The sequence below is a fragment of the Euleptes europaea genome, chromosome 5 (assembly GCF_029931775.1).
Source record: "Euleptes europaea isolate rEulEur1 chromosome 5, rEulEur1.hap1, whole genome shotgun sequence".
Classification (NCBI taxonomy): Eukaryota; Metazoa; Chordata; class Lepidosauria; order Squamata; family Sphaerodactylidae; genus Euleptes; species Euleptes europaea.
In genome coordinates, this window is record NC_079316.1 from 47,677,410 (window position 1) to 47,691,466 (window position 14,057).

The following is a 14,057-nucleotide window of genomic DNA, read 5'->3' on the forward strand; positions in this document are numbered from 1 at the left end:
GTGAACTCCAATGGCAGGGTGATAAAGCGGACAGTTTGGGGAAGAAACTTACGTTGGGGGGGGTGTTTGTTGGACCCTTGGAAGCTTGTGTGTGTGTGTTTATGGCACAGTTTAAGTGGGGTGCCTTCTGATTTGGTAGGAACATGCTATGTAGCTGGACTTGGATGGGGTATGGATCTGTGGCTATGAAGTAATTACAACCAATAGAAAGTTTCCCTGTGTGAGCTGCAAGAAAAGTGAGTCAGGTCTGAGGAACTCAACTCATTTAAAATAATAAAACCCTAAGGCAGTGATACTCACTGAGTGGCTCAGGGACCACATGTGGCTTTTGATATGTGGTGTGTGTGTGTGAATGCCTTGTACAAATATGTATTATTAAAAAGTTTGTGACATATTTTATCTGCATAGTGGGCCCAGACTGGAAACATTACCCTCTAGAGGGAGGTGACTTCTGCAGAGAGGATGGGTGAGTATTTGCCTGTCAACAGGCCAGGAGAAAGAGGGGGGACTCCAAAGGAGAAGGAGCTAAGGCATTATCCTCCTGAAGGTATGAAGACTTTACTTTCTAAAGAAGAAATTCTTGAGGAGAAAAGCAGGTGGAGACAGAGAAAGGCAGTTGGTGGATGAGTGGCCATCTATCTGGTACGGGAATTTGATCCTGAATATTTGTGGGATTTCTTCTGCCATAACTGTGAGGGAAAGCCTGGGAATGAACGGGGAACCCACTTCAGCCTCCTGAGGAAAAGTGGCTTCCCAGAGCTTTCCCTCTCCTTCTCAGAAACCTCTGCCTAGGAGAACTATGGTGCAGTTTTGTGGGGCTGGCAACTGGGCAAGGCTCACTTGCATGATAGGGAACCCTCAAGGACGTGGGAGGCACTTCACTTTCCCCTGTATAACCCTCCAAACTATTTCCTTTTTCCCTCCTCATGGCAACCCCCAAATCCTCTCCCCTTTCCCTGCCTCATTCTCTCCTTCTCAGTCAATTCACCAATTTACCTTTTATCTGCCTCCCATCTTCAGCAGTATTTATTATTTATGAACTTAATTTATGCCCCACTTTTCTCCACAGTGGGGACAAAAACAGCTTAAATTATTATCTTTTCTTCCCTTTCATCCTCACAACTACCCTGTGAGGTAGGTTAGGCAGAATCAGCCAGATGGGGATTTGAACCTGGGTCTCCCAGACATTACTCTGAAGTTCTAACCGGTACACCACACTGACCTTCATAGGGTGGCTGCTAGGGTTGCCAGGTTCCCACTCCCGATCGGTGGGAGGGGCTGGGGCAGGCACAGGTATGCATGAATGCATGCACATGATTTCACTTCTGGTATTACTTCCGGAAGCACGCATCACTGTGCTAAAGCAGCCATGACGATGATTCTGGGCCAGTCACATACTTTCAGCCTAACCTACCTCACAAAGTTGTTGCGAGGATAACAAGAAAAGAGAATAATGTAAAGCTGCTTTGGTCCCCACTGTGGAGAAAGACTGTAGTTTTCCATTGTAGAGGCTGCAGGGGGGGAGGCGATGGAAAACTTAAGACAGAGGGGCAGATAAAGGTAGGTTGGCTGTTGGGTGAGGAGATAGGGTTACCAACTCCAGGTTGGGAAATTCCTGGAGATTTGAGGGGTGGAGCCTGGGGAGGGGAGAGACCTCAGAAGGGTATAATGCCATAGACTGCACCCTCCAAAACAGCTATTTCCTGCAGGAGAACTAGGGTTGCCAACCTCCAGCTGAGGGCTGGAGATCAACCAGAATTATAACTGCTCTCCAGATGACAGCGAACAGTTCCCCTGGAGAAAATGGCTTCTTTGGGGGGTGGACTGTATGTAGGGTTGCTAACCTCCAGGTGGTAGCTGGAGATCTCCCACTAGTACAACTGATCTCCAGCCGATAGAGATCAGTTCACTTGGAGAAAATGATCGCTTTGGCAATTGGACTCCATGGCATTGAAGTCCCTCCCCTCCCCAAACCCCGCCCTCCTCAGGCTCTGCCCCAAAAATCTCCAGGTATTTCCCAACCCACAGCTGGCAACCCATACTCTATGGCATAATACCATGCTGATGTCGCTTCCCTCCCCAAACCTTGTCTTCCTAAAGCTCGACCCCCAGTGAAAGCCTGGCCCCAGTGAATTCTTTCTCAAAGGGCCAAAAAGACCTGGGAAAGAACCTGCCCCCACCCCTACCTTTTACTCACAAAATCTGAAGCTGATCAGGAGGGTGGCATGAAATTTTTCAGCTTCCTCAAGCACTGTTTCAAAGTGAAAAGGTGCCAAATTTTAAAAATTGGGCTTATTTCTAATAATCTCTGCATCAAATGGAGATGTGGGTATGAAATTCTGAGGCTAAGTGGCTGGCCTACGTCTGCTTTGAACAACTGCCCCTGCCCCAAATTCTTACTGCAATTCAAAGGGACGCATTCTTATCCAGATAGCAAGCCCTTTTCAAGTGGTCCCACGAGTCACGGCTGAGTCACTCTGTGTCTTCAGAAACAAACACACCAGGGTCACAGATGTAGCTGGATCTAAATTTGTTTCCAAACATAAATGTTTGCAGGAAAGGTTGCCTGTTATTCTCTCAGCTACACTAATTAGACAACTCTTCTGCCCGTATGTTGATGGCATAATGTAAATTAGAGTTTCACTGTCACAGTCTGTTGTGAATGCATTCTAGTGTGAAACTTATGGAAAGCCTGCCACATTAGATACAGCTGCTTTTTGGAGCGGTGGAGTCTGATCTGGAGAACCAGGTTTGATTCCCCCCTCCTCTACATGAGTGGCAGAGGCTAATCTGGTGAACTGGATTTGTTTCCCCACTCCTACACGTGAAGCCAGCTGGGTGACCTTGGGCAAGTTACAGCTCTGTTAGAGCTCTCTCAGCCTCACCTACCTCACAGGGTATCGGTTGTGGGGAGGGGAAGGGAAGGTGATTGTAAGCCAGTTTGAGCCTCCCTTAAGTGGTAGAGAAAGTTGGCATATAAAAAACAACTCTTCTTCTTCTCTTCTTTTTCAAACTGCTCGTTTTTACAAAGCATGTGACCTCTACCAGATATGGAAAAGACAAGGTAACTAAGTTTTCTGTGAACAACATCTGTTGATGGAATAGCCAGTTAGCATTGGAGCCTCTTGTGCATTGAATTAGAGTATGTTTGCATGACAGTTTTCCCCACTGTAGAGTGACTTTTTTCAGTCACCTTATAGCATAAGGATTGTACAGAATGTCCAACATGCACGGTGCTTGTATGCCAACATAAGCATTGTAATCATTAACGATGTTGCCTTATGCTGAGTCAGAACAGTGGTCTGTTAAGGTCAGTACTGTCTATTCCAGGGGTCCCCAACCTTTTTGAGCCTGCAGGCACATTTGGAATTCTGACAGAGCATGGTAGGCACAGCAACAAAATGGATGCAACACAATGGCTGCTGCAGGGGGCGGAGCCAGGCTTAACTTACCTGTGATTACCACAGCTTAACTTCAGTAACATAGTGTAGAACCTTGTGCTGTGGTGGCCGCTGCTGCCAAAGCAACATTTTTAAACATCTGCATACCCAATCAGAAGCCTTGCTGGGCAAAAACCCTACCTGGCCTCACTGTCTTCCTGAAAACACTTGGTAGGGGTCAGAAAAGGTGTTGGCGGGTGTCACCTAGGGTTGCCAACCTCCAGATACTAGCAGGAGATCTCCTGCTATTACAACTGATCTCCAGATGATAGAGATCAGTTCACCTGGAGAAAATGGCTGCTTTGGTAATTGGACTCTATGGCATTGAAGTCCCTCCCCTCCCCAAACCCCACCCTCTTCAGGCTCCGCCCCAAAAATCTCCAGGTATTTCCCAACCTGGAGCTGGCAACCCAAGTGTCACCTCACCCACAGGCACCAGGTTGGGAACCCCTGGTCTATTCTGACCGGCAACGGTTTCCAGGGTCTCAGATAGAGATCTTTCACATCACCTACTCCCTGGCCCATTTAAACTAGAGATGCTGGATACTGAGCCTGTGACCTGCATGCCAAACAGATGCTAAAGCAGATGCTGAACCATCCGTGATAAGCTCAATAGGTTGCGCCTTAGCAGAATGCCAGAGAAAGTAGGAATGTATTTCATGACTGGCACTGAGAGCAGCCTGCAGGTTTCTGAGTAGGCATGGCTGTACCATCCCCTTGGGATTGCCATAACAAGTCAGCTTGGTGTTGCTTTGCCAGTAGCAGGGGAAAACAAAGTAGCCAGAGACTCTCAAGATTTAGGACAGGACTTCCACTAGGGCTGCTGAGCGAAGCACTGCGTCACCCCAGGGGCTCCCAGTGGGGAACCAAGAAACGTCTTAAATAGGGGTGCTAATGCACCCCTCCCGATTCCTAAATAGTGGAACGGGTGTCAGGGAATCTCCTGCTGCCGATGAAGAGTGGTTTGACTCCTGAACTCTCTGAGTTTTAAGACTTCGGAGATTCAGTAGCAGTCCCGCCTGGCTTGAGGGGTTATAAATCACCGCAGACATCTCTTTGGAATTAGGCTTCGCTCTCCCTATCTACTACCATCTAAGCAACTATACAGAAGTAAGAATACCTACTCTCCTAAAATCTGAGTAAGTTTAAAAGAATTCTTTTGTTTTACCTGGATTTGGAAGTCCCGGGAGACTGCTAAATACATATGTCGAATCCGTATCTCCCCACTCAATGTTTAAATGACTCTTTAAAAACAAGAAAAGATCAGATAACCCGGCAGGAATCTTATCAATTTGATCAGTGGGAAGACATAACAACTAAGATTTTTAAAAGACGCTTCAGTTACAATAAACAAACTGCAATAGCCCAGCTGACAACAACGGATCCGAATGTGAGTGACTTTGACCTCTGTCTCTTCAATCTGCCTGATGAACTTTTCAACATCTGCTTGGAGGATTTAATGAGTACAAAAACTGGGGCCGTCAGGATCCTTTTCTTTGAATTTGAGATGCAAGATATTGCAACGTGGATTTACCATGGAGATCATCTATCTGCAGAAGAGACTCTACCAACAATTTCCAAGGATGCTCTTCGACGCTTACTGTTAATGACAAAAAGAAGGAAATGCTGGAAATTCCAGACAAAGGGACTAATTTAAAAGAGTCTAGTTTCTCTTTTGGATGAGATTAAAAAGGAACCGGTTAAAAGGATTGGCTATAATGGAAATAGAACCATATATGATATTAATTTACTAGAAATATAAAATGTATTAAATGAGTGTTAGGGAGAAATGGAGGACTTACAAAATAATTAATTTTTAATGGAAGTAATTAAATGTTTTCTACTATACTAATCCATTTATTATTAGTGAGATTCACTATTTTTCTTCTTTTATCTTTTATTTTATTTTCCCTTTTTTCTTTCTTTTATATGATAATAATATTAATAAGTATTAGCAACAATATCAGGATTAGAATTTTATGCAAAAGAAATTACTAATTTATCACAAGATGAAGGGAGGTGTAGGGGAAGTCAATATTTCTTTGATTATACACAAATATCTTTAACAATGTTTCCTATTTGTTTTTACTTATTGTTTATGTCAATTGTTAAACTATGTGATTAATAATTCTGGAAAAATAATAAAAAAGTTATAAAAAAAGATTTAGGACAGCATCTGGAGACTCTCAAGAAATTCAGGTGAGAAGAAATAGCATATAAACCATGGTTTATTTTATTTATTTGTTTGATTGATTTATATCCCTCCCTTCCCCGCAATGTCGGGCTTGGGTCGGCTCACAACATACTGCAATCATTTAAAACATCACATCACAATTTCATTAAAATTCTCAACATTTAAAAATTCTAAATTCTAAGTTCTAATGGCACCCTTAATCGTTCCAGTGGCAGGTGCCAAACCAAAGGATTAGGGTAGGTATATCTAACAATATAAACTAAGACAGGGCTAAAACGCATAGTCGCTTTAGCCTCCTTTATTCCCTGTTTCAGCCAGGATTCAGCCAGGATTGAACGCATGCGTTTCGCCGAAAATGCTGAATCCTGGCTGAAACAGGGAATAAAGGAGGCTAAAGCGACCATGTGTTTTCACCCAAAGACAGGGTAAAAGAGGAAAGGAAGTGAAGGGAGGGAGGCCAGCCAAGATGAAAACTGTCGCTGTCCTCAACCACAAGCCTGGTGGAACATCTTGGTCTTGTAAACCCTGAAAAATGTCATCAAGTCTCACAGGGCCTTGGTCTCACTAGAGAGAGTTGAACAACTTTCACGTACTTTCAGAACATAAAACATGGTTCGCTTTCTAAGCTATAGGGTTGCCAACCTCCAGATACTATCTGGAGATCTCCTGCCATTACAAGTGATCTTCAGCTGATAGAGATCAGTTCACCTGGAGGAAATGGCCGCTTTGGCAATTGGACTCTATGGCATTGCAGTCCTTCCGCTCCCCAAACTCCACCCTCCTTAGGCTCCACCCCAAAAACCTCCCGCCAGTGGTGAAGAGGGACCTGGCAACCCTACTAAGCTACCATTAGTGCAAGTTATGGCTTAGCATGATGCCTTAATGGAGACTCTCAGCTTCTGAAGATGTGTGATTTGTGGTGGTCCAAATATTGTCCTGGGATGCAGCTTTGTCCCCCTTTCTGCATGTGCCTTTGTCCTGGGGCACCCCACTTTGGAGCAGTTAGCACAAGAACTGGGCTTTGGCCCAGGAAACAGCATCGGGGTCCACTTGGAGAGAAGAATCCCCTGAATGTGGGGATGCTTGACATGTGGTGGTCCAGACCTTATTTTGGGATGCAGAGCTTTTAAATTATCCTCAATATTTGTGGATGGATTCACAAATAAGGATTCAGGAAATGTGAATAAGGAACTGGGAACCAACTTCAGCCTCGTTCTTGAATGGTCTCTCTTTTTCTATTTTTCTTCCAGTGAAGGAATTGATAAAACAATGAAAACAAGCAGTGTCAAAGAGAACCTGCTTTAGCTAACACAGCTTAGCTATGTGTCTAGCAGCCTCCTGTAAAATATGCTAGCTAAATATAACCTGCATACTATAATTTAAACAAAAGCTTTGTAGAGGTTTGTCCATCAATACTGTGATCCATGCAAACTACCAATCTCAAGTGAGGTTTATTTTTGTTGGAGGCACATAGATCACCCTATTGCCATTGGTGAGGAACATTCATTTATAACAGGCTATGGTTCATCTCCCTGCAAGTTCCAGTAAAGGCTTTCGTTTGAAAGCTCTTCCTTCTTCCTTTCTTCTCCTTCAAAGGAAAAGCCTCTCCTGCGTGTTGGCTCCAGTTTCAAACTCTACAGTATATTAATAATGCTTTGTAATACTCAGAACAAAGTGCCTCATTATGGTTCCTGCTGTGTTTATAGGATTGTAACTAATATTACAGCAGGCTGATTTTTTGTCTTGCCACTACCTGGCAGTTTGTAATCAAAGCAGGCTATAAGTGCTAGTTACAGGAAGTAGAAATAGAAAGAACAGCACTACAAAAAAAAGCCCAATTAAAGGCAATAAAACATAACAACAGTAAATGCTCTTGAAAAAATATATATAATGTGTGAGGACAAGCCTCAAAAGGACAACCGCAGTTGCAAAGAGGACAAGGGTCCACAAGGGGAGAAACGCTTAGCGTTAAAATGTTACAACAGGTGAAAATGCTCACATATACAATTCAAAGGATTCCATACATAATAAATTGTTATACAAAAAGCAACGGAGAGAGGAAGACATGCGCATGGGCTTCCGGTAAATTCCCATTTCATGAAGAATTTTCTCAAGTGTTAACTTCTTCCGTATGCTTATGAAGTCAATTGGAAGTTAAGGGAATGTACCCTCCAAATATGCATGGACGGACAACTGCGGTTGTCCTTTTGAGGCTTGTCCTCACACATTATATATATTTTTTCAAGAGCATTTACTGTTGTTATGTTTTATTGCCTTTAATTGAGCTTTTTTGTAGTGCTGTTCTTTCTATTTCTACTACCTGGCAGTTGACAACCCTAAGCCAGACTCTCCTTTGCATATTGGAGTTGGTGAAGGATCGTTTTAACTTTCATCACTGATGAGTCCACAAGACACTACCCTGCCCCCCCCAGATGCAACATCAGTATATTGACATAGTGAGCTTGTGTGTAGCCCTCTTTCATCCTCCCTCCAGCTCTGTGCCTTTATAATCAGGACCCTTATCCCTCCCACTGCTGCCCCAACCCATTGTAGCAAACAGAAAGCTCTGCTTACCCCTGGATGAGAGAGAGGAGCACCAGTGCCCGCACTATCATTTTATTATTGTTTGATTTGATTTAATTTATACCCTGCCCTTTCCTGGCAAATTTTGAGAGGAGATGATGCAACCAGGAGCAAAAGGTTCTCTTGGCTTGGTGGGTTTAGAGGATTCATCTCTCTACCACCCCCCTGTAGGGCTGCAAACTATGGGTTGGGAAATACCTGGAGATTTTTTTGGGGGTGGGGAATCTGGACACTATGCTTCTGTTGATGCAGCCCAAGGTCGCATTTGCCTTTTTAGCTACCACATCACACTGCTGACTCATATGGAGCACATAAGAAGATAGCAGGAGCAGATGCAGAAAAATTGTTGCCATGTAAAATGATGGAAAACTATGCCCCCAAATGGTGCATTGGTACATTGGTATATCAGTATTTTGACCACTACTGAAGCTTTTGAAAAAATGAAGGGAGAACAGAGACTACTTAGGAAAAATGGGATAGCTGTGTGTTGCCAGGGAGAGGAGTGCTTTTCTTTCTCCTTTCATTTTCAGCCTGCCTTTCTTGATGAAACTCAGTGTTGAGATTCATTGCATGACCGCAGTGGTCAGAAAGTAACATGATTGTAAAAGATGTGTTAAAGCACCTTCACAACCAAATTTTAAGTGGAGTCACTAATTCAATCACCGGATGGTGTTACCTAGGGCTGTCGATTCGGTTCGTCCCGAACTGAAAAACAGCTGAATTTCCCCCGATTCGGTGGTTTTCAGTTCAGATGGAACCAAATTCAAAAAAAGGCAGGAAAACAATGAGCCGAATTCGGCGAGTTCAGGGTGCGGTGAATAAATTCGGCAAATTTGGGGACTCAGAATCAGCAGCATAACCATCAGTTAGTAAGCAGCATTCTCCTGCAGCCAATGGTGGCCAAGCTGGGTCTTCTCCTGGCCAATCAGAGCAGGGATTCTCACTTTTGAAATGGCCAGGAGAAGAGTCTAAAAACTTTCGTCCCGCCCCTCCCGCCCCGACTGTATTCATTGCCTTCCAATTTGGTGGCGGTGCTGCTGAGAGATCCGATTCCTGACTGGGCCGAGCTGCTGGTACTTACCGGAATAGGATTGGATTTACTTCTCCTCCGTGCTCCTGCTGGAAGACATCCACACAGTTTGATTTTGGGTTTTTTCTCTATACCTTTTCTCCTGTGTGTGTGTGTGGGGGAGCAGTTTCTGTGGGTGGGGGGAAGCCAAAGGGGGCTTTCGCCCTTTCTGCCGAGGGGTGTTTGCCCGCTTTCCTCTGCGGGAGTGTGTGTTCTGCTTCTAAAGTTTTAAAGTTTAAAGTTGAGTCTGTGCAGCGGCTAGCGAGTCTCTCTCCGCTCGGCACCCGCGCCTCCTCCTCCTTGGTTTTTTTCTCGTTTGGGGTTGAGCCAAGCCGTACTGGTTTGAGGGGGGACTTTCACCCGTTCTGCCTGGGGGGGTGCTCGCTCGCCTCTGCGGGAATGTGTGTTCTGCTTTTAAAGTTTTAAAGTTTAAAGTTGAGTCTGTGTGGCGGCTAGCGAGTCTCTCTCCGCTCGGCACCTGCGTCTCCTCCTCCTTGGTTTTTTTCCTGTTTTGGGTTGAGCCGAGCTGTACTGGTTTGAGGGGGGACTTTCGCCTGTTCTGCCTGGGGTGTGTGCCCGTTCGCCTCTGCGGGAGTGTGTTCTGTGCTTTTGTTTTTTGCCCCTAGCCTGAGGTTGAGTGCGACGGTGCGGTTTGAGAGGGGGGGACCTTTATGGCTTTATTTCAATGAGGGAATGGAATAAAGATGCACATTAAGGATGGGGAGGACCCCTTCCAGGCCCCAAACGTTCAGACCCCGTGACCCAATCTTCACAAAACTTGGGGGTTCTTGCAAGAAGGGTCCCCTCAAGCTATGCTGTAATTTTGGGACCTCTGCCTCCAAAAATGCCCCGCCACAGAGCCGCGGAAAGCCGTGACTGTGCTTTATGGCTTTATTCCAATGAGGGAATGGAATAAAGATGCACATTAAGGATGGTGGGACCCCTTCCGAGCCCCATAACTCCAGACCCCCTGACCCAATCGTCACCAAACTTGGGGGTTCTTACAAGAAGGGTCCCCTCAAGCTACAGTGAAAGTTTGGGACCTCTACCTCCAAAAATCCCCCCCGGAGCCACGGAAAGCTGCAAATGTGTTTGTAATGGCTTTATTGCCATGGGCAGATGGGGGCCCACTTCCAGGCTCCATAACTCGGGACCCCCTGCCCCAATCGTCACAAAACTTGGGGGTTCTTGCAAGAAGGGTCCTCTCAAGCTACACTGAAAGTTTGGGACCTCTACCTCCAAACATGCCCCCCCCCCGAAGCTGCAGAAAGGCTCAAATGTGTTTTTAATGGCTTTAAACGGCCGGATTTTCCCCCAAACTCCGAATCTCACGCCAAATTCCACAGATCCAAATCAGGGGAGTTCGGACTTCAGCATTTCCTGAATCAAAATGGGCCAAATTTTGCTGAATCCAAATTTTACCAAAAAAAAAATTCAACAGCCCTAGTGTTACCTGAAACTCCTCCAGAAGGTGTGGTTTCAGTCCATTTATTATTTAGCAGTCGTAGTTTTTTCAGTCCACCTGTTGACAGTTGCTTGTAGATAATTTTTTTTACAAGCTATCTTGAAGGATTTGCTGAAAGAGGGCTGTATGAGAGCTGGGCTGCAGATTGTGCTCTACAGAAATCCTTCATGCATTTTCCAGTTATGTGCAGTTTCCTTCCTTCTGCTATAGAGCTGAAACTAGAGCCTGGACGTTCATGAATCCTGTAGCTGAGTTCTGGCATTTTGTGGCGACATAACAAATAAAACACTTATCACCCTCCAGGGAAACCACCCCTGCTTTTTGCAATCCTTTCCTAATATACAGTCATTGTTTTTGTCATTAAAGGTGCCTTTAAAAATAGTCCATTGACACTTAAAAACAACAGCAACAAAAAAGTCTTTGCAAGTTGACCAGTTGCTACTCTGGTGGTCTAGTCTTATCTAAGTAGATGCCCAGAAAATCCTGTCAATGGCTTACACAGGAACCCCATGCAAGCACTTTTGGAATTTTGAGCAACAGTAGTGGGCACTACAAAATTGTTGCCATGGGTCTCCTAACCCTTTCCCATACATGTTTTTAAACAAAGTTCCAATTCATTGAAATGTTCTGCATGGGGGAATTGAAGATTTCAGGGTTTTTTGGAGGACTAAGAAAACATTCAGGTAACAGTGTGTCTGCCCAAGGTTACTAATATTTTTCCAATTTAAGTAAATTGTGGTGAGTTGCCTTAGTTACCATCTGCAAGTAATGACATCTGAGGAAGTGCACACTTTACAGTTAATGAAGAAATTGAAATTGTTAAAGATTTTCTATTCCTTGGCTCCCTCATCAACCAAAAGGGAGACTGCAACCAAGAAATCAGAAGAAGATTGAGACTGGGAAGGGCAGCCATGAAGGAGCTAGAAAAGATCCTTACATATAAAGAAGAGTCCTTGAAACCAAGATCCAGATAATTCACACTATGGTATTTCCCATTACTATGTATGGATGTGAAAGTTGGACAACGAAGAAAGCTGACAGGAAGAAAATTAATTCATTTGAAATGTGGTGTTGGAGGAGAGTTTTATGGATATTATGGACTGCCAAAGAGACAAATAAGTTGGTTCTAGAAAAAATTAAGCCTGAATTTTCCCTAGAAGCTAAAATCACTAAATTGAGAATATTGTAGTTTGGTCATATCATGAAAAGTCAAGAATTACTGGAAAAGACATTAATGCTAGGAAATGTTGAAGGCACTAGGGAAAGAGGAAGATCTAACATAAGATTGATTGAGTCAGTAAAGGAAGCCACAGCCTTCAGTTTGCAAGACCTGAGCAAGGCTGTTCAAGATAGGAGATTCTAAAAGTCATGAAGTTGCAAGTGACGTGAGTGGATTCACTTTAGCATAGGGGGATCAGTATGTGCTGTCTCCACTACATGTTCTTCTCACAATTTAGTCAGGGTTTGCAAATCCAAAAGAATTTGGTTGGAGTTGGCAGGTAAATGAGGCCTCAGTTGTAGGGATGCCAACCCTGGGTTCAGAAATACCTGGAGATTTGAGGGTGGAGCCTGGGAGGGTGGGGTTTAGAGAGGAAAGGGACTTCCACAGGGTATAATGCCACACAGTCCACCTTCCAAAGCAGCCATTTTCTCCAGGATAAGTGGAATCAACATTTTAAACAAACAAATAAAAAAAATAAGCAATCTTATGTCATCTGGAGATCAGCTGTAATTCCTGGAGATCCCCACCCTCCCACCCAGAGGATGGCAAACCTACTCAGTAGTGACTGGGTGTATATCAATTTGTCATACTCCACACAAAATCCATGCCACTCACATACTTACACGCTAATTGGACTGAGAGGTAATGTACTGCTTTTGAGTACTTGAGTCCAATGGCTGGCAAGTTCCTGGAGACTGGAACAAACAGGCAGAAGGTTTCCCTCAGAAACAAGTTGTCTAGGGTGAGGAAGAGAAACCGATATGAGATCTCCATGGCAGGTAGTGGCATGGGATTTGCTCTCTGGTGTCTGCGTGGTTCTCAGGAGGTTCTGGGCTGTGGTGATAGTGTCCCCAGCTTGGATTTCCTCTTCTGTCTGGTCCTCCTGGTTCTGCAGAGATCAAGAAACGAGTTGCCTGGCCAACTAGGCTCTGCACTGATTCTCATGGCTGTTGAATGTTGCTGTGCTGCTAGAATATTGGGTTTAAGGTTCAAATCCCTACTCAGCTACAAAACTCACTGGGTAGTTTTTGGACAAGTCACTGTGCTTCATCTTAATTCCGCCACCACCCCATTATTGTGAGAGCAAAACAGCTGTGGAGGAAAGGCTTTATATAACTATGATAACTACATATGAGCTCCTCAGAAACATCTGAGAAACAAAAGCATTACAGATGATGTGTTCCAATGTGTCTAACCACTTGCTTGAAATTTGACTTTTGCTGTATGGCACCTCAGGGCAAGTGAATGTGAAAGGAAGTAACTTCAGGATTGGGAGGGTAAATAGCAATGGTTGAAGACTTGCTCTTAGAAATGTTTAAAATTAAACTGCCAGCATGCCGTATGTTTTAGCAGCTTTTGAATGATTAATACCTTGTAACCATCAGAGATGCAGGTCTCTTAGTTAAAAACCATGTAGATTCTGAAACATGAGGGGAAGCTTTGGTGGTGCTTTGGGAATGTGTTTTGCAGCCAACCATGTGCGGGTGTGGTTAAGAACATAAGAAAAGCCCTGCTGGATCAGACCAAGGCCAATCAAGTCTAGCAGTCTGATCACACAGTGGCCAACCAGGTGCCTCTAGGAAGCCACAAACAAGATGACTGCAGCAGCACCATCCTGCCTGTGTTCCACAGCACCCAAGAAAATAGGCATGCTCCTCTGATCCTGGAGAGAATAGGGATGCATCATGACTAGTATCCATTTTAACTAGTAGCCATGAATACCCCTCTCCTCCATGAACATGACCACTCCTCTCTTAAAGCCTTCCAAGTTGGCAGCCATCACCACATTTGGGGGCAGGGAGTTCCACAATTTAACTATGCGTTATATGAAAAAAATACTTCCTTTTATCTGTTTTGAATCTCTCATTTCCAGCTTCAGCTGATGACCCCACATTCTGGTATTATGAGAGAGGGAGAAAAGCTTCTCCCTGTCCACTCTCTCCAAACCATGCATAATTTTATAGACCTCTATCATATCTCCCCTTAACCACCTTCTTTCTAAGCTAAACAGCCCTAAGTGTTTTAACTGTTCCTCATAGGACAGTTGCTCTAGTCCCCTGATCCTTTTTGTTGCCCTTTTCTGC

The 14,057-nt window shown here is 44.4% G+C and overlaps 1 protein-coding gene across 1 annotated transcript in view; it reads right to left on the reverse strand.

Annotated features, from left to right (window-relative positions):
- LOC130477494 (small ubiquitin-related modifier 3) overlaps positions 1 to 14,057 on the reverse strand; it is a 99,823-nt gene that overhangs the window by 63,349 nt on the left and 22,417 nt on the right. The window lies entirely within an intron of this gene.